The sequence below is a fragment of the Salvelinus sp. IW2-2015 genome, linkage group LG4p, assembly GCF_002910315.2.
Source record: "Salvelinus sp. IW2-2015 linkage group LG4p, ASM291031v2, whole genome shotgun sequence".
Taxonomy (NCBI): domain Eukaryota; kingdom Metazoa; phylum Chordata; class Actinopteri; order Salmoniformes; family Salmonidae; genus Salvelinus; species Salvelinus sp. IW2-2015.
Window position 1 is genome coordinate 8,816,312 of NC_036841.1, and position 19,908 is coordinate 8,836,219.

The window sequence follows — 19,908 nt, forward strand, 5'->3', positions numbered from 1 at the left end:
TTGCAAATTATGGTGGAAAATAAGTATTTGGTCAATAACAAAAGTTTCTCAATACTTTGTTATATACCCTTTGTTGGCAATGACAGGAGGTCAAACGTTTTCTGTAAGTCTTACAAGGTTCACACACTGTTGCTGGTATTTTGGCCCATTCCTCCATGCAGATCTCCTCTAGAGCAGTGATGTTTTGCGGCTGTTGCTGGGCAACATGGACTTTCAACTCCCTCCAAAGATTTTCTATGGGGTTGAGATCTGGAGACTGGCTAGGCCACTCCAGGACCTTGAAATGCTTCTTACGAAGCCACTCCTTCGTTGCCCGGGCGGTGTGTTTGGGATCATTGTCATGCTGAAAGACCCAGCCACGTTTCATCTTCAATGCCCTTGCTGATGGAAGGAGGTTTTCACTCAAAATCTCACGATACATGGCCCCATTCATTCTTTCCTTTACACGGATCAGTCGTCCTGGTCCCTTTGCAGAAAAACAGCCCCAAAGCATGATGTTTCCACCCCCATGCTTCACAGTAGGTATGGTGTCTTTGGATGCAACTCAGCATTCTTTGTCCTCCAAACACGACGAGTTGAGTTTTTACCAAAAAGTTATATTTTGGTTTCATCTGACCATATGACATTCTCCCAATCTCTTTCTGGATCATCCAAATGCTCTCTAGCAAACTTCAGACGGGCCTGGACATGTACTGGCTTAAGCAGGGGGACACGTCTGGCACTGCAGGATTTGAGTCCCTGGCGGCGTAGTGTGTTACTGATGGTAGGCTTTGTTACTTTGGTCCCAGCTCTCTGCAGGTCATTCACTAGGTCCCCCCGTGTGGTTCTGGGATTTTTGCTCACCGTTCTTGTGATCATTTTGACCCCACGGGGTAAGATCTTGCGTGGAGCCCCAGATCGAGGGAGATTATCAGTGGTCTTGTATGTCTTCCATTTCCTAATAATTGCTCCCACAGTTGATTTCTTCAAACCAAGCTGCTTACCTATTGCAGATTCAGTCTTCCCAGCCTGGTGCAGGTCTACAATTTGTTTTCTGGTGTCCTTTGACAGCTCTTTGGTCTTGACCATAGTGGAGTTGAGTGTGACTTTGAGGTTGTGGACAGGTGTCTTTATACTGATAAGTTCAAACAGGTGCCATTAATACAGGTAACGAGTGGAGGACAGAGAAGCCTCTTAAAGAAAAGTTACAGGTCTGTGAGAGCCAGAAATCTTGCTTGTTTGTAGGTGACCAAATACTTATTTTCCACCATAATTTGCAAATAAATTCATTGAAAATCCTACAATGTGATTTTCTGATTTTTTTTTTCATAGTTGAAGTGTTCCTATGATAAAAAGATGAGAGGCCTGTAATTTAAGTGGGAGAATTTGCACAATTGGTGGCTGACTAAATACTTTTTTGCCCCACTGTATATGCTCGCTTCAAGGCAAGTAACACTGAAACATGCATGAGAGCATCTACTGCTCCGGATGACTGTGTGATCACGCTTTCCGCAGCCGATGTGAGTAAGACCTTTAAACAGGTCAACATTCACAAGGCCGCTGGGCCAGATGGATTACCAGGACGTGTACTCCGACCATGCGCTGACCAACTGGCACGTGTCTTCACTGACCTGTTCAACCGCTCCCTGTCTGAGTCTGTAAAACCAACATGTTTCAAGCAGACCACCTTAGTCCCTGTGCCCAAGAACTCTAAGGTAACCTGCCTAAATGACTACCGACCCGTAGCACTCACGTCTGTAGCCATGAAATGCTTTGAAAGGCTGGTCATGGCTCACATCAACACCATTATCCCAGAAACCCTAGACCCACTCCAATTTGCATTCCGCACCAACAGATCCACAGATGACGCAATCTCTATTGCACTCCACATTGCCATTTCCCACCTGGACAAAAAGGAACACATATGTGAGAATGCTATTCATTGACTACAGCTCAGCGTTCAACACCATAGTGCCCTCAAAGCTCATCAATAAGCTATAAGGACCCTGGGACTGAACACCTCCCTCTGCAAGTGGATCCTGGACTTCATGACAGACCGCCCCCCCCAGGTGGTAAGGGTAGGTAACAACACATTCGCCACGCTGATCCTCAACACTGGGGCCCCTCAGGGGTGCGTGCTCAGTCCCCTCCTGTACTCCCTGTTCACTCATGACTGCATGATCACGCACGACTCCAACACCATCATTAAGTTTGCTGATCACCGACAACGATGAGACAGCCTATAGGGAGGAGGTCTGAGACCTGACCGTGTGGTGCAAGGACAACAACCTCTCCCTCAACGTGATCAAGACATAAGAGATGATTGTGGACTACAGGAAAAGGAGAACCAAGCACGCCCCCATTCTCATCGACGGGGCTGTAGTGGAGCAGGTTGAGAGCTTCAAGTTGCTTGGTGTCCACATCACCAACAAACTTACATGGTCCAAGCACACCAAGACCAAGACAGTCGTGAAGGCACGAAAAAACCTATTCCACCTCAGGAGGCGGGGTCAGCGGAAGGCCCTAAAAATTGTCAAAGACTCCAGCCATAGACTGTTCTCTCTGCTACTGCACGGCAAGCGGTACCGGAGCGCCAAGTCTAGGTCAAAGAGGCTTCTAAACAGCTTCTACCCCCAAGACATAAGACTCCTGAAAAGCTAATCAAATGGCTACCCAGACTATTTGCATTGCAACCCCCCACACGCTGCTGCTACTCTGTTATTATCTATGTACAGCCACTTTAATAACTCTACCTACATGAACTTAATTACCTMAATTTCCTCGACACCGGTGCCCCTGCACATAGACACATTGACTCTGTACCGGTACCCCCTGTATATAGCCCCGCTATTGTTATTTACTGCTGCTCTTTCATTTTTTGTTATTTCTTACTTTTTGGGGGGGTATTTTATTAAAACTGCATTATTGGTTAAGTGCTTGTAAGTAAGCATTTCACTGTAAGGTCTACACCTGTTGTATTCAGTGCATGTGACAAATTTGATTTGAAGTAAATGCTTCAGAGTTCAAGTAACAGACACATCTCAACATCAACTGTTCAGAGGAGACTGCGTGAATCAGGCCTTCATGGTCGAATTGCTGCAAAGAAACCACTACAAAAGAAACACGAGCAATGGACATTAGACCGGTGGAAATCTTTATTTTGGTCTGATGAGTCCAATGTATGTGAACAGATGATCTCCATATGTGTGGTTCCCACGGTGAAGCATGGAGTAGGAGGTGTGATGGTGTGGGGGTGCTTTGCTGGTGACACTGATTTATTTAGAATTCAAGGAACACTTAAACCTCTCTGGGATAGCGGGACGGTGGCGTCCCACTTGGCCAATAGCCAGGGAAAATGTAGAGCACCAAATTCAAAAAAATTATATAAAATCAAACTTTTATTAAATCACACATGTAAGATACCAAATTAAAGCTACACTCGTTGTGAATCCAGCCAACATGTCAAAAAGGCCAAAAAGGCTTTTCGGCGAAAGCATAAGATGCTATTATCTGATGATAGCACAATGTCAACAAAGAGAGAGTAGCATATTTCAACCCTGCAGGCGCAACTCAAAACGCAGATATAAAATATAAAACATGCATTACCTTTGACGAGATTCTTTTGTTGGCACTCCAATATGTCCCATAAACATCACAAATGGTCATTTTGTTCGATTAATTCCGTCCATATATATATCCAAATTGTCCATTTATTTGGCGTGGTTGATCCAGAAAAAAACAGCTTCCAATTCACTACAAAATATCTCAAAGATTACCTCTAAACTTTGCCAAAACATTTAAGTACTTTTGTAATACAACTTAAGGTATTTGTAAACGTTAATAATCGATCAAATTGAAGACGGGTCTGTTTTCAATACAGGAGATAAACAAACTAACGCTACTTTCTTTAGTCTTGCGCAACTCTCAAACAGTACACATGACGTTACTCTACTTCCTGATGGCCTTCTTCATTGCACAAATTAATAACCTCAACCTATTTCCTAAGACTGGTGACATCCAGTGGAAGCAGTAGGAACTGAGAACAGAGTGATTAGAAAACTGGCTTCCCAAAGAAAACTCATTGAACAGACAGTGACTTTAATTTTWATTTTWATTTTTATGTATGGTTAGTCCTCTGGTTTTGCCTGCTACATAAGTTCTGTTATACTTACAGATATGATTCAAACAGTTTTAGAAACTTCAGAGTTTTCTATCCAAATCTACTAATAATATGCATATCGTATATTCTGGGGATGAGTAGAAGGAAGTTGAAATTGGGCACGCTATTTTTACAAAAGTGAAAACTCTGCCCCCTATCCTAGAGAAGTTAACCAGCATGGCTACCATAGCATTCTGCAGCGATACGCCATCCGGTTTGGTTCTGGTTTGTGCTTAGTGGGACTATCATTTGTTTTTTGACAGGACAATGACTCAACACACATCCAGGCTGTGTAAGGGCTATTTGACCAAGGAGAGTGATGGAGTGCTGCATCAGWTGACCTAACCTCCACAATCACCCRACCTCAACCCAATTGAGATGGTTTGGGATGAGTTGGACCGCAGAGTAAACGAAAAGCAGCCAACAAGTGCTTAGGATGTGGGAACTCCAAGATATTTGGAAAAGCATTCCAGGTGAAGCTGGTTGAGAGATTGCCAAGAGTGTGCGAAGCTGTCAAGGAAAAGGGTGGCTACTTTGAAGAATCTCAAATATAAAATATGTTTTGTTTAACACTTTTTTGGTTACTACATGATTCCATATGTGTCATTTCATATTTTTKATCTATTCACTATTATTCTACAATGTAGAAAATATMAAGAAAAACTTGAATGAGATTGTGTCCAAACTTTTGACTGGTACTGTAGTAAAATATGTGGTATAAAAAGTGGGGAGCTGTATCTCTGAGGATGATCTGTCTACAGTATCTTGTCAAAATCACTGTTACAGGTCACCCTCCACCCTCYGGTGGTATGGGTAATTTGTTATGTCTATAGAGAAACAGATAGAACCTTTATCGTCATCTATCTCATTACTATAGGTGGAATTAGGTGTGTTGGGCTGGGGTCATGTCAAGGCTTTGGGTAAKTGGTGAAAAGGAGTCAGGCGCAGGAGAGTTGAGATGCGTGGACAAGGTGTTTAATACATGAAAAAACACCAGTATAGAAACAATACAAAGGTGCGTGAAATATACCAGTACCACTAATAAACGGGCGTAAATACAAAACCCAGCAACAACATACTAGCCGTCAGATACAGCCATCAACATATAACAAACACGCACACAAACATGGGGGAAACCAGAGGGTTAAATAATGAACATGTAATGGGGGAATTGAAACCAGGTGTGTAAAAACCAAAGACAAAACAAATGGAAAATGAAAAGTGGATCGGTGATGGCTAGAAGGCCGGTGACGTCCACCGCCGAACGCTGCTCGAACAAGGAGAGGGACCGACTCCGGCGGATGTCGTGACAGGTCAAAATGACCCTGAAGTAGGACTCCCGAGTGGTGTAGCGTTCTAAGGCACTGCATCACAGTGATTGAGGCTTTGCTACAGACCAGGGTTCGATCCTGGGCTGTGTCGCGACCGGGAGACCCATGAGGTGGTGCAGAAATGGCCCAGCATCGTCCGGGTTAGTGGAGGGTTTGGCCAGCAGGGATGTCCTTGTCCCATTATGCTTTAGCGATTCCTTGAGGTGGGCCTGGTGCATGCACACTGACTTCGGTCACCGGTTGTACGGTGGTTCCTCTGACACATTGGTGTGGCTGGCTTCTGGGTTAAGCGGGCAGTGTGTCAAGAAGCAGTGCGACTTGGCAGGGTTGTATTTCAGAGAACGCATGGCTCTCTCCCAAGTCCGTACAGCAGTTGCTGCGATGGGACTAGACTGTAACTACCAATTGGGGAGAAAAAGGGGTATAAAAAATGAACACAAAGTCTATATTTAAACAATTATTTAGATTTATTATGAACAAGTTGACTGTCAAAGTCATGAAACATTTTAAGAATTGGCACCTAAAGACTCTCAGACCATGAGAAACAAAATTATCTTCTGATGAAACCAAGGCTGAACTCTTTGGCCTGAATGCCAAGCGTCACATTTGACACCATCCCTACGGTGAAGCATGGTGGTGGCAGTATCATGCTGTTGGTATTTTTCAGCGAAATTACAGTTAATTAGCTTATTCTGTAAAACGAAAATATACATTTTTCCCTTAAATAATGTGCTGCTTTTTTCCAATGTACTAAAAAGACAATTTACCATAATTTTATTACAGCATCATTTCATTTTTAGAATTAAGTAAATACTAATTTTGTGATATTTATGTGATAAAAACAACTGCCAGTTATAAAGATAGCTGAGCACGTGAGGTGCTTCTTTTCTGCAGGTGATCATTCTATTTTGTCAAAATCACTGATACAGGTCCCCCTCCACCCTCTGAGGACATGTATAACTTAATATTATATCTCCAGAGAAACCTGGTTTCAAATACTTTTTTCGATTTTAAGTATTGAATAARCCATCTTTGGGATAAGATCAAAAATATGCCTCTTGGGTCAAAATGACCCCAGTCGGTAGTACGAGGGTTAAAAACRTTTAGCAAGTCCAAGTAGTCCCTCCCCGTTTCAGTCTGTTGTCTTCTGTTTAATAAAAGACATACAGAATAGAAACATAAAACTCAGAGTTATTCATTCAGATTGAACTCTTGTTTTTGATTTGGACATTTATAGAAACTGGGACTGAAGCTGACAACTAATCTGGTTCCTTCCTGTGTAAGTTACAAGGGGAAACGGTACCATTGATCCTATGGTAAGATATCCTTCCCACCTCTTACTCTTCTCATTGCCAGAAGTATTCAGTGAATCTTGAGAAATGTATGGCTTTTGTTATTCAAACATAGTCTGGTTAAATCAGTCTGAACGCTGCATGCATCACCATTGAGAGCAGTATTCAGTCTGGTTKGATCAGGCTGATTCTAACACGAGCATAATGACTATGTTTTGTTTTAGTGGTAGCCTACGGATGCTACTCCTACCCTGTAACCAGGGCCAGACTTCAACATCATGTAGCTGGTGTCGGATTTGTTGCCGCTCCAGCTCCACCACCCATACAGACTGTCGTAAATTCTTCCCCGAGACATGGATATGGGATCTTGTGGAAGTTGGGTAAGAGCACTGCACAGTGAGGCTAACTTCGGGTGAAAGCCCTCTTATCTCWTGCCTAATATCAACACATGCAGTAGTTGTGTAGATTAGGAACCTGAACCTCTTTAATAATTAAGGTGTATTACAGAGTAGGGGAGATTGGGGTAAATTGAGCCATTTTTTACATTCAGTATTACTTCATCAATGAAATTATAGTATTCTTTCTAACAAGGATGTACTGTATATATATTTCAGGATGTTGTGTATCCCTGGAAATAATCAGAATTCATGTAAACATTCGTTTTGAAAACAAAGCTTGTCCAAAAAAAGCGGTCTCTTGGCACAACTTACGTATGTGGTAAGTTGAGCCGCATGACAGGGTAAGTTAAGTYGCCTACAAMTGTCTGTACTGGATGAAATATTACCACTACCTTTCTAAAACCATGTCTGTCTTTATCTTTATTTCCCAAACTAAATTCAACACAATCACTTCTTTGTTAAGCATCTTTTAAAACACACATGACACCTAAAAAACACTTTGTACTTTTTTTAAAACACTTTTACTATAGACCAGGCCCTGTTGTTACCTCATCATGTCAGTTAGCCTAGTGGTTAAGGGCATTGGCTCAGAAACTGAAAGGTTGCTGGTTTGAATCCCTGAGCTGACTAGGTGAAAAATAGGTTGATGTGCCATTGAGCAGGGCACTTAAAGGGATACTTTGAGATTTTCGCAGCAAAATGATATACTTCCACCGAGTCAGATGAACTTGTGAATACCATTTTTATGTCTGTGTCCAATATGAAGAAAGTTAGAGGTAGTTGGGTTTGTCTTTGGGTTTGTGCTAGCATGCAATACAGCTCTGGATAAGAGTGAATGTTAAATGTATATTTAAAAAAAAATTGTATCCCAGGGATATTGCCTTGCATTATGCCTAGGAAGCTCAACTTACCACATGGCGATCAACTCAACTTACCCCAAGACAAATATTTTGACTATATTAGCCCACACAGCCACAATGATGCACTTTCATGCTAGGTTTAGAACATCAAATTGAAGCTTATAGAGATCCCAACTGATGTATAGAACAATATTGCAATTATCTACTTTGGTTTAGATACAAACATAGTGAAACCGCTAACACAAATTCATTTGACTTGGTGAAAATCAGTTTTTTTGGAACCAACTTTTTCCATATGGTTTCTTCCTTCAAAGACTCCATGAAGTGATGTCATCTTCCTAAAGATTTGGTCAAATGATTCATYTTGTGTATGGTTTCCTAGAAACAAGGGAGGCTCAACTTACCCCTTTGGCTCAACTTGGCCCACTTTTCCCTAGGCCAGATTTTTCTCTTAGGAAAGAGGTCCTCTAACCTCAATGGGGCAAGCTTAAATACATTTTAAAAAATCTAAAGAAACATTGTTCAAAGAATTTGTAAGTCATACTCCATTGTTCTCTATAGGACACTTAGTGGCTTTCTGTTTGAACTCTGACCTCTGCATTACAGGGAGTCTGGATCAGCAGATGTGCCCCTTAAGGTTCCAGACACCATCGCCCCCTGGGAGTCAGAGGCATTCTGCCTGTCCCCTGGTGGTTTCGGTCTGGCTGCTCCAGTAAAACTTAGTTTTCCAGCCCTTCTTCCCGGAACTCCCCTTGCCTTACGCCATCATCCGTGGAGAGCATTTTGAGCTGAAGGCCACTGTGTTCAACTACCTGTCCAAGTGCATCATGGTACGGCACTGCATCATAATCATTTCTCGAGTTGTATAAAATGTTGTGTTTTGTTGCAGTTTGCCTAGTCAGTGTTTATTTATTTTTTATTACACCCAGTGTATCAGTCTTGGGATTTCCATGTAATCTTACAAGTGTTCCTCTTGGGCAGGTTTCTGTGACTCCGGCTCCTTCCTTAGACTACACTCTCACACCCCTGAATGATGTCCAGTATTCATCATGCTTGTGTGCCAATGGACGAAAGACCTTCAGTTGGACAATGGCACCCTCAGTCCTGGGTAAGTCACCAGTCTCCATTCAACTGTTCAAACAGCAGAATGGATGTTAACCTGAGTTGTGTACTCTCAGTCAYCGTATTGGATGTGGTGTTTAACCTGTGCTGCACTATGTCTGTCAATGTATGTGTAGGGGATTTTAACATCCAGAGCCTGTCCAGTTCCACGCTGTGTGTGACAATGAGATTGTGAAAGTAAAGGCAAGAGGACGCATCTACACAGTCACACAGAGCCTGCTGGTGAAGGTATGTAGCCTATTGTTGTGGTGGAACTTAGTGTTAGGTTGCACATATACCACTTTGTGTAACTGCCTCTGACAAAGTATCTCCCTCTCTATTCATCTCCTCCAATTCCTCTGTGCTCTCTCTATGCTCTATCACTCTCTCAGGCTGAGGGAACAGAGAAGACCGACACCTACAACTGGTTCCTGTGTCCAACTGGTCAGTAATGCATGAACGTTGAATGTTCACTTTTATTGAAATGATCATCTCCATTCATCTTATCATCTGTGTCCACAGGAGAAGCTCCGACAGAGGAGGTGGAACTGCACTCCCCAAGAATGTGGTGGATGGATCTGATCAAAGTTCTCAGTCCTGGGTAAAATAAACCCTTGTATTGTTTAGAGAGACATAGTGAGTTTAGAGAGGCGTAGAGGTGAGATAAGCAATGAGGTCAAAGGAATTGTACGTACACCTCCGAGACAGGATTGTGTCAAGGCAAAGATCTGGGGAAGGGTACCAAAAAATGTCTGCATTATTGAAGGTCCCCAAGAATACAGAGGCCTCCATCATTCTTAAAATGGAAGAAGTTTTTGAACCACCAAGACTCTTCCTAGAGCTGGCCGCCCGGGCCAAACTGAGCAATTGGGGTAGAAGGGCTTGGGTCAGGGAGGTGACCAAGAACCCGATGGTCACTGGCAGAGCTCCGGAGTTTGTCTCAGTAAAAGGCACATGACAGCACCGAAAGGACTCTCAGACCACGAGAAACAAGATTCTCTGGTCAGATAAAACCAATATTGCACTCTTTGGCCTGAATGCCAAGCGTCACATCTGGAGGAAACCTGGCACCATCCTTACGGTGAAGCATGGTGGTGGCAGCATCATACTGTGGGGAAGTTTTTCAGCGGCAGGGACTGGGAGCCTAGTCAGGATTGAGGGAAAGATGAATGGAGAGAGATCCTTGATGAAAACCTGCTCCAGCGCGCTCAGACTGGGGCAAAGGTTCACCTTCCAACAGGACAACGACCCTAAGCACACAGCCAAGACAACGCAGGAGTGACTTCKGGACAAGTCTGTCTCCTTCCAACCTRGCAGAACTTGAGGATCTGCAGAGAAGAATGGGAGAAACTCACCAAATACAGGTGTGCCAAGCTTGTAGTGTCATACCCAAGAAGATTCAAGGTTGTAATCGCTGCCAAAGGTGCTTCAACAAAGTACTGAGTAAAGGATCTGAATACTTATGTAAATGTGACATTTCAGTTTTTAATTTAAAACATTTGCAATTTTTCTCGAAAAACCTGTTATTGCTTTGTTATTATAGGGCATTCTGTGTCGACTGAGGGGGAAAAACATTTAATCAATTTTAGAACAAGGCTATAATGTTCCAAAATGACAAATGTCAAGGGGTCTGAATACTTTTCGAATGCACTGTATACTCACGGATAAAAGTAGATTTAATTTCTTCCCAGTACCGGACCTCCTATGTGCGCACGTGCTTATGGGCCTAATCAAATAATTACATTTAGAATCTCTATTAATTAAATAGGATCTTTGTGGGCCTATCCATAAAGATTTGTCATTTCACTGTTAAAATGTATTACCTTTTAATTGTAGCATAAACAGAACTAGTCATGATGTTTTCATATGATTGTCAAACAATCACTTCAAAGGGCTCCTTTACTAGGCTACCAACGCACGTACATCAAATTGTAACATACAGTATTAAAACAGCCACTTTAAAGGCTCTGCAAGGTCAATCTGATGTCTGTTGGGCGATTAGGCCCTGGCTCGCAGTCGGCGTTTCAATTCATCAAAGGTGTTCGATGGGGTTGAGGTCAGGGCTCTGTGCAGGTCTGTCTAGTCCTTCCACACCAATCTCAACAAACCATTTCTGTATGGACCTCGCTTTGTGCACGGGGGCATTGTCATGCCTTCCACAAACTGTTGCCACAAAGTTGGAAGCACAGAATCGTCTAGAATGTCATTGTATGCTGTAGCGTTAAGATTTCCCTTCACTGGAACTAATGGGCCCGAACCATGAAAAACAGCCCCAGACCATTATTCCTCCTCCACGAAACTGTGTATATATAGTGTAGTTCTTGCACTTCGCAGAGTGGAGCTGTTGTGAAGGAAGTTGTCAAAGAAGTGAGTGTGTTTATACTGGACCGCACACCCCCACCTACCGTCAACCTATGATTAAGCACGTAACGTTCTGAATGACCAGCCAATCAGAGCCATTTCAGCTGATTTTCTCGTGCATATTAGTTCTTTGTCGGCCGTTTTTAAAATGTAACATTTATTCACGTGTGGTTGGATATGCCAAATATTTTACGTGCTTTGCGTTGTAGGTTACTTTGAGCATGACTTCTCTATTGTACTACATAATTGATACGGCATATACCTCCACTACACTGATACGCATCAGTGGGGATTAAGAAATTAATATACGCAATGCCCACTACACCACTGTGTACTCCCCTGTATTCCCCAGTTCGTTGCTGTAAATGAGAATGTTTCAACAGTCAATTTACCTGGTAAAATAAGTGTCAATCACATGGAATTATAGAGGTGTCAGTTTATTTACGTAGCCTCTTTATAAGTCATTACAGATATGCCAATGAAGAGAATGACTTAGACACAACATTTGGAGAGTGGTGCAGAGGCCCAGACACATCATTTATTTTATTTTTTACATAGTGTGAAGACGAGTCATTTTGACAGGTGGTTTGAGAGTGTTTTGGAATAATCTTACTCATTGAATCTTGACTACACCCCTACTGGGTACGTGCACTGTACACATGTACATTTATCATCATGAGGATATCCCATATTCCTAAGTGAACAAAATGCTTCTGACCATGCCTACAAGATCTAGTAGGGAAAACACACACATATATATTTTATGGACTTGGGGACAGAGAGACTAATTAAAGCCAGACCTGTAAAAGTTTCTCCAACTCTCTAGGTACAAACTTGACACCGGTAACTTTTCCAGTGAAGTTAACTTCCCCAGTTACTTGAATCTCGGTCATGGACACGGTCTTGAATCTTGACTCGACCTTACTCTCCCCCTTTCAAAACACGGGTCTATGTAGGGAGAGAGGGGGCTTTACTCACACCGTAGAAAAGGGCTGGAAGCTCTGAGCTATCCCTAAAGCCCCAAGTCTGTTTACTTTACTCACTCTTGCCTCACATAGCCCTGAGCTATCCCTACAAGCCCCCAGAAATCTGTTCCTTTAATTCTCTGTTCCCAACGCACTAGACGACTAGTTCTTATAGCCTTTAGCCATACCCTTATCCTACWCCTCTTTTCCTCTGGTGATGTAGAGGTTAACCCAGGCCCTGTAGCCCCCAGTTCCACTCCTATTCCCCAGGCGCTATCATTTGTTGACTTCTGTAACTGTAAAAGCCTTGGTTTCATGCATGTTATCAGAAGCCTCCTCCCAGAGTTTGTTTTATTCACTGCTTTAGCACACTCCGCCAACCCTGATGACCTAGCCGTCTGAATCCTGACTTAGCAAAGCCACCGAAATTTCCATCCCCAACTACAACATTTTCCACCAAGATAGAACTGCCAAAGGGGGTGGAGTCTAATCTACTGCAGAGATCGTCTGCAGAGTTCTGTCATGCTATCCAGGTCTGTGCCCAAACAGTTCGAGCTTCTACTTTTAAAAATCCACCTTTCCAGAAATAAGTCTCTCACTGCTTGTTATAGACCCCCCTCAGCACCCCAGCTGTGCCCTGGACACCATATGTGAATTAATTGCCCCCCATTTATCATTCAGAGTTCGTACTGTTAGGTGACCTAAACTGGGATATGCTTAACAGCTTTCCTAGTTGTCTTCTGCGGGTCCGGACGAGGCATCCTGCTCTTCGTCCTCTGCGTCACTTCCTTTTGCAAATAATTGGGACGTCTGCCCTGTGGGGTGTTTGAATAATATCGTGAGTCCTGCTTGTTGTTGTTGTTGAAGAAATCTTCGTCTWATCCGAGGTGAGTGATCGCTGTCCTGATATCCAGAAGCTCTTTTCTTCCGTAAGATACGGTTGCAAAAACATTATGTACAAAATCATTTACAAATATCGCGAAAAAAAACACATAATAGCACAATTGGTTAGGAGACCGTAAAACGGCGGCCATCTCCTCCGGCGCCATTTTTCATATACATATACAGAATGTATAGTTAAAGTGACTATGCATATAAGATAAACATAGCGTAGCAGCAGCGTAAAATAGGGGTTGGRGGGGGGCACACAATGCAAATAGTCCGTGTAACCATTTGGTTACCTGTTCAGGAGTCTTATGGCTTGGGGGTAAAAACTGTTGAGAAGCCTTTGTCCTAGACTTGGCACTCCGGTACCGCTTGCCATGCGGTAGTAGAGAGAACAGTATGACTGGGGTGGCTGGGGTCTTTGACAATTTTTAGGGCCTTCCTCTGACACCGCCTGGTGTAACGGTCCTGGATGGCAGGCAGCTTTAACCTTTCTCGCCCCGGGTTCGCTAGCGGAACACCCACAACATTCCACTGCCTTCACAGAGCGCGAAATCAAAACATATTTTTAGAAATATTTAACTTCCACACATTAACACGTCCAATACAGCAAATGAAAGATAAACATCTTGTGAATCCAGCCAACATGTCCGATTTTTAAAATGTTTTACAGCGAAAACACAATATATATTTATGTTAGCTCACCACAATAGCCAAACACACAATGCTATTTATCCACCGCATAGGTAGCTTTCAAAAAACCGACAAAATATAGATATAATTAGTCACTAACCAAGAAACAACTTCATCAGATGACAGTCTTATAACATGTTACACAATACATTTATTTTGTTCGAAAAATGTGCAATTTGAGGTATAAATCAGTTTTACATTGCAGCACAATCACAAATAGCACCGAAGAAGCCAGACTAATTACAGAGAGCAACGTAAATACCTAAATACTCATAAAAACATTTATGAAAAACATATGTGTACAGCAAATGAAAGATAAACATCTTGTGAATCCAGCCAATATTTCCGATTTTAAGTGTTTTACAGCGAAAACACAATATAGCATTATATTAGCTTACCAAAATAGCCAAACACACAAACCGCATTCATTCACCGCAAAGATAGCATTCGCAAACACAGCAATAAATCTAAAATAAATCACTAACCTTGACCAACTTCATCAGATGACAGTCTTAAACATCATGTTACACAAAACATTTATGTTTGTTCGAAAATGTGCATATTTAGAGCTGAAAAACGTGGTTATACATTGTGAAAATGTAGCAACTTTTTCCCAGGATGTCCGGATATATTCTGACACTCACCTAATCTGACCAAATAACTCATCATAAACTTTACTTAAAAATACATGTTGGATAGCAAATGAAAGATACACTAGTTCTTAATGCAACCGCCGTGTTAGATTTTTTAAATTAACTTTACCATAACAAACAGCTTACGTTATAGCGAGACAGCGCCCGCAAAAAGTGCGGAGAATAGGACTAAACATTTTCCACAGAAATACAAAATAACATCATAAATGGTTCTTACTTTTGCTGAGCTTCCATCAGAATCTTGTACAAGGAGTCCTTTGTCCAGAATAAATCGTTGTTTGGTTTTAGAATGTCCTTCTCTCCTGTCAAATTAGCAACCTTAGCTAGCCATGTGGCGCGAAGATGTCCATCTCCTCTCGACGCATAGAACGGAAAACTCCAAAAGACCCATTAAACGTTAAATAAACTGATGAAACTCGGTTGAAAAAAACCTACTTTATGATGTTTTTCTAATATGTATCAAATAAAAACAAAGCCGGAGATATTAGCCGTCTATACCGAACGCTTTTCAGAAGCCAATGCTGATGTCCTTCCCGCGCCTAGGTAGAGAAAGGATATTGTGGACACGTCATTCCAAGAGCTCTTGTTCGACCTCAGATCAAGCTAGACACCCCATTCCACCTTCCACTGCCTGTTGACATCTAGTGGAAGGCGTATGAAGTGCATGTATATCCATAGATTTCAAGCAATTGAATAGGAAGGCCCTGGAACAGAGCCTCGATTTCAGATTTTTCACTTCCTGTCAGGAAGTTTGCTGCAAAATGAGTTCTGTTTTACTCACAGATATAATTCAAACGGTTTTAGAAACTTGAGTGTTTTCTATCCAATAGTAATAATAATATGCATATTGTACGATCTAGAATAGAGTACGAGGCCGTTTAAATTGGGCACGATTTTCCCCCAAAGTGAAAATAGCACCCCCTAAACACGGCCATCCTACAATCTAAGCTAGACGCCCTCAATCTTTCACAAATTATCAAGGAACCTACCAGGTACAACCCTAAATCTGTAAACACGGGCACCCTCATAGATATCATCCTGACAAACCTGCCCTCTAAATACACCTCTGCTGTCTTCAACCAGGATCTCAGCGATCACTGCCTCATTGCCTKCCTCCGTAATGGGACGGCGGTCAAATGACCAACCCTCACCACTCTCAAACRCTCCCTAAAACACTTCAGTGAGCAGGCCTTACTAATCGACCTGGCTCGGGTATCCTGGAAGGATATTGACCTCATTCCATCAGTAGAGGATGTTAGGTTATCTTTAAAAGTGCTTTCCTCACCATCTTAAATAAGCATGTCCCATTCAAAAAATGTTGAACTAAGAACGGATATAGCCCTTGGTTYATGCCAGACTTGACTGCCCTTGACCAGCACAAAAACATCCTGTTGCGTACTGCATTAGCATCGAATAGCCCCCACGATATACAACTTTTCAGGGAAGTTAGGAACCAATATACACAGGCAGTTTGAAAAAGCTAGCCTTTGCTTTCCTAAACAGAAATGTGCATCCTGTAACACTAAACATTTCTGGGACACTTTAAAGTCCATGGAGAATAAGAGCACCTACTCCCAGCTGCCCACTGCACTGATGCAAGGAAACACTGTCACCACCGATAAATCTACGATGATCGAGAATTTAAATTAGCATTTTTCTACAGCTGGCTACCCCTACCCCAGTCAACATCTCTGCACCCCCCACAGCAACTTGCCGAAGCCTCCCCCACAGCCTCCCACACCCTCCTTCACCCAAATCCAGATAGCTGATGTTCTGAAAGAGCTGCAAAATCTGGAACCCTACAAATCAGCTGGACTAAACAATCTGGACCCTCTCTTTCTAAAATTATCAGCTGCAATTGTTGCAACCCCTATTACTAGCCTGTTCAACCACCCTTTCGTTTCATCTGAGATCCCTAAAGATTGGAAAGCTGCCGCGGTCATCCCCCTCTTCAAAAGGTGGAGATACTCTTGACCCAAACTGTTACAGACTTATATCTATCTTACCCTGCCTTTCTAAAGTCTTCGAAAGCCAAGTTAACAAACAGATCACCGACCATTTCGAATCCCACCGTATCTTCTCCGCTATGCAATCTGGTTTCTGAGCTGGTCATGGGTGCACCTCAGCCACGCTCAAGGTCCTAACAATATCATAACCGCCATCGATAAAAGACAGTATTGTGCAGCCGTCATCGACCTGGCCAAGGCTTTCGACTCTGTCAATCACCGCATTCTTATCGGCAGACTCAACAGCCTTGGTTTCTCAAATGACTGCCTTGCCTGGTTCACCAACTACTTCTCAGATAGAGTTCAGTGTGTCAAATCGGAGGGCCTGTTGTTCGGACCTCTGGCAGTCTCTATGGGGGTGCCACAGGGTTAAATTCTCGGGCCGACTCTTTTCTCAGGATATAGTATATCAATGTCGTCGCTCTTGCTGCTGGTGATTCTCTGATCCACCTCTACGCAGACGACACCATTCTGTTTACTTCTGGCCCTTCTTTGGACACTGTGCTAACAAACCTCCAAACGAGCTTCAATGCCATACAACACTCCTGTGGCCTCCAACTGCTCTTAAATGCTAGTAAAACTTAATGCATGATCTTCAACTGATCGCTGCCAGCACCCTCCCGCCCGACTAGCATCACTACTCTGGACGGTTCTGACCTACGATATGTGGACAACTACAAATACCTAGGTGTCTGGTTAGACTGTAAACTCTCCTTCCAGAATCACATAAAGCATCTCCAATCCAAAATTAAATCGGCTTCCTATTTCGCAACAAAGCCTCCTTCACTTATGCTGCTAAACATACCCTCGTAAAACTGACTATCCTACCGATCTTTGACTTYGGCGATGTCATTTACAAAATAACCTCCAACACTCTACTCAGCAAATTGGATGTAGTCTATCACAGTGCCATCCGTTTTATCTCCAAAGCCCCATATACTACCCACCACTGCAACCTGTATGCTCTTGTTGGCTGGCCCTCGCTTCATATTCGTCGCCAAACCCACTGGCTCCAGGTCATCTATAAGTCTTTGCTAGGTAAAGCCCCGCCTTATCTTAGCTCACTGGTCACCATAGCAACACCCACCCGTAGCACGCGCTCCAGCAGGTATATTTTACTGGTCATCCCCAAAGCCAACTCCTGCTTTGGCAGTCTTTCCTTCCAGTTCTCTGTTGCCAATGACTGGAACGAATTGCAATAATCACTGAAGCCAGAGACATCTCTCTCACTAACTTTAAGCATCAGCTGTCAGAGCAGCTTACCGATCATTTTACCTGTACACAGCCCATCTGTAAATAGCCCACCCAACTACCTCATCCCCATATTGTTATTTTTTGTTGTTGCTCTTTGCACCCCAGTATCTCTACTTGCACATCATCTTCTGCACATCTATCACTCCAGTGTTAATGCTAAATTGAAATTATTTCACCATTATGGCCTATTTATTTATTGCCTTACCTCCCTAATCTTACTACATTTGCACACATATAGATTTTTCTATTGTGTTATTGACTGTACGTTTGTTTATCCCATGTGTAACTGTTGTTTGTGTCGCACTGCTTTGCTTTATCTTGGCCATGTTGCACTGGCCTACCTGGTTAAATAGARGTGAATAAAAATACATGTAAAAGTCTGTTTACTTTACTCACTCTTACCTCACATAGCCCTGAGCTATCCCACCGAGACCCAGCTACCTCACAAACTCACACTTAATATTTAAACCCACACATACAACTGGTCTTACACAAACCCATATATACATATTTAAACTGAGTGTGTACTAGACAAATAATCACTTTCACTCACATTTGTTTAGAATATACATATACAGTACATCATCAATCAACACTCACTTTCTTGAGTAAAGAAATATACTTTTCACCACTATATCTCCACCGTACACGTGTACATATCTACAACGTAAACGTACGTACAGTTGAAGTCGGAAGTTTAAATGCATTTGGCTAAGGTGTATGTAAACTCAGTTTTTCACAATTTCTGACATTTAATCCAAGTAAGAATTCCCTGTCTTAGGTCAGTTAGGATCACCACTTTATTTTAAGAATGTGAAATGTCAGAACAATAGTAGAGAGAATGATTAATTTCAGCTTTAATTTCTTTCATCACATTCCCACTGGGTCAGAAGTTTACATACACTGAATTTGTATTTGGTAGCTTTGCCGTTAAATTGTTTAACTTGGGTCAAACGTGTCGGGAAGCCTTCCACAACCTTCCCACAATAAGTTGGGTGAATTTTGGCCCATTCCTTCTGACAGAGCTGGTGTAACTGAGTCAGGTTTGTAGGCCTCCTTGCTCGCACACACTTTTTCAGTTCTGCCCACAAATTCTCTGTAGGATTGACAAGTTGTAATGACTCCAACATAAGTGTATGTAAACTTCCAACTTCAACTGAACATACAGTTGAAGTCAGAAGTTTACATACACTTAGGTTGGAGTCATTAAAACTCGTTTTTAACCACTCCACAAATTTCTTGTTACCAAACTATAGTTTTGGCAAGTCGGTTAGGACACCTACTTTGTGCATTACACAAGTAATTTTTCCAACAATTGTTTACAGACAGATTATTTCACTGTATCACAATTCCAGTGGGTCAGAAGTTTACATACACTAAGCTGACTGTGCCTTTAAACAGCTTGGAAAATTCCAGAAAATGATGCCATGGCTTTAGAAGCTTCTGATAGGCTAATTGACAGCATTCGAGTCAATTGGAGGTGTATCTGTGGATGTATTTCAAGGCCTACCTTCAAACTCAGTGCCTCTTTGCGTGACATCATGGGAAAATCAAAAGAAATCAGCCAAGACCTCCGAAAACAAAATGTAGACCTCCACAAGTCTGGTTCATCCTTGGGAGCAATTTCCAAATGCCCAAAGGTACCATGTTCATCTGTACAAACAATAGTACGCAAGTATAAACACCATGGGACCACACAGCCATCATACCGCTCAGGAAGGAGACGCAATCTGTCTCCTAGAGATGAACGTACTTTGGTGTGAAAGTGCAAATCAATCCCAGAACAACAGCAAATGACCTTGTGAAGATGCTGGAGCAAACAGGTACAAAAGTATCTATATCCAAAGTAAAAAGAGTCCTATATCGGCATAACTTGAAAGGCCACTCAGCAAGGAAGAAGCCACTGCTCCAAAACCGCCATAAAAAAGCCAGACTACGGTTTGCAACTGCACATGGGGACAAAGATCGTAC

At 42.5% G+C, this 19,908-nt stretch overlaps 1 pseudogene; it reads left to right on the plus strand.

Moving 5' to 3' along the window:
- Positions 1–1,379: 1,379 nt before the first annotated feature.
- Positions 1,380–18,732, plus strand: LOC111960026 (alpha-2-macroglobulin-like; annotated as a pseudogene).
- Positions 18,733–19,908: the final 1,176 nt, after the last annotated feature.